The sequence below is a fragment of the Triticum dicoccoides genome, chromosome 2A (genome assembly GCF_002162155.2).
Source record: "Triticum dicoccoides isolate Atlit2015 ecotype Zavitan chromosome 2A, WEW_v2.0, whole genome shotgun sequence".
In the NCBI taxonomy this organism is placed as follows: domain Eukaryota; kingdom Viridiplantae; phylum Streptophyta; class Magnoliopsida; order Poales; family Poaceae; genus Triticum; species Triticum dicoccoides.
Window position 1 is genome coordinate 512,304,155 of NC_041382.1, and position 1,836 is coordinate 512,305,990.

Here is a 1,836-nt window from a genome sequence, read left to right on the forward strand (position 1 = left end):
GGAGAGAACTCCAGGAGAGAATTCCCCTTCCTCTGCTTTGCTTCCTCCCTTGACATGACTTGCAGACTTGTCCTCTAGCTGGTTTTCTTGAACGAACCTTTGATTCATGAATTTGGTACATAAATCACATGGATTATGTAGGGGGTTGGCATAGAATCTGTGCAACCAATATGCTGCTTTTGTGCAACGAATCAAGTTACAGCAGCCAATTGTAGCAACACTGTGTGCCAAAAAAAAGTAAACAAGTTGGTGCAACTATATACTACTTTCGTGCAACTAGACAAGTTGCAGCAGCCACCTGTAGGCACACAGCATGCATAAAAGATTGTTCACACCAACATCCGATGAAAATAGATACAAAATAGGCACAAAAGATTGTTCACACCAACATCCAACATATGCCCTGCAGTTGGCACAGTTTGACCTTCAGGTGGCACATTGGCTATTGGGGGTGGCACATCTGGAGTTACAGTTGCCTCACTTGATATTGTACTTGGCAGAGTGATTACTGGAGCTGGCACAGATGAAAGTGTGTTTCCCTCACTAGTTGCGGGCGTTGGCCCATCAGATGATGCATTATGCATGTGTTGACCTGCAGCTGGCTCACTAGGTGTTGGAGTTGCCACAGTAGGTGCTCGGGTTGCCGATTTCCTACATGCAATGCTGACATGTTGAGATGGCACTGAATCAGGATTGGTTGGCACTGAATCAGGATTGGTTGGCACTTTGTACCTCAACAACTGCTGTAGATGAGGAACCGCCTACATCGGGTGTTGTGGCTTTCGCTTTCCGTCTTTGACGCTTTACAAGACGGTATTGATCACCATCATCTCCCTACATACATGACACAAAAGAAAATCAGGAGAAGGATCATAAGAAAACACATAGACAAAAACACCATAAAAACATATTTTATAGCCTATTTACTCATACTGAAAATCAGGGAAAGGATCATAAGAAACCTTTTTATGCCATGTGTGCAAATAGAAGCCTATATTTGTGCCAACTAAAACATGGATCCAAAACCAACTTTTCCTGCTATGTGTGCAACCAAACAGCCAAGACTAGAAAAGAGATGTGCAAACTAATCATGGATTTTAAAAGCCAACTTTTGCTGTAAATGTGTGCAACCAACACACACCGACATGGATGTGTGTTGTCTGTGCAAAAATATACATATATTTGTGCAACTAAACATGAATCCAAAGCCAATTTTTGCTATAAATGTGTGCAACTAAAACATGAATCCAGACTAGAAGAAGCACAAAGAAACAGTAGTACAAAGGAGAGTACAATAGTCTTGTCTCACACAAATAGCAGTAGCGGGAATATGTTCTATAGGGTGTTCTATATACTAAAAGTAAAACATAAAAAATATGAAAATCTATTTCCTGACATCAGAATCTTATTTCTACTTCCCAAATAATAGTGTACAAGAATTGTAGCTTGAATTATGTGCAGCAAATCTAGATCAGCCTCTTTGGCCAAAAGAACATGTACATCATTGAAAACAAGAAAAAAACGTGAGAAAAAGGAATAAACCAATTACTGGGTTGTATCTGTGCAACCTATTTAGTACAAACCGTGCAAGAGACACAACCGCTCTATGCGACAAAAAGAGCAATAAAGAAAAATGTAAAAAACGAGCGTACAAACAAGTTCCGAAATCTGAATTCCGTCCGCACAACTTATTGTTCCACTTCCAAATAGCTTCTGGTAGAGGTGAGACTTTTTTAATGGGCTCAACTAATTGTTTAACGTCACCAACCTCCCAGGTGATGCCCTTGTCCTACCAACTTGTGACTATCGTTCTGTATTATCTCCTTCATTACCCTC

The 1,836-nt window shown here is 40.5% G+C and overlaps 1 long non-coding RNA gene across 1 annotated transcript in view; it reads right to left on the reverse strand.

Moving 5' to 3' along the window:
- Window positions 1-328: 328 nt before the first annotated feature.
- Window positions 329-1,836, reverse strand: part of LOC119355097 — a 4,380-nt gene continuing 2,872 nt past the window's right edge. Inside the window, exons 2-3 of the long non-coding RNA XR_005171425.1 lie at window positions 733-834; window positions 329-651 (exon numbers count right to left, since the gene is read on the reverse strand). This is a non-coding gene — a long non-coding RNA (uncharacterized LOC119355097). The remainder of the gene's footprint in view (window positions 652-732; window positions 835-1,836) is intronic.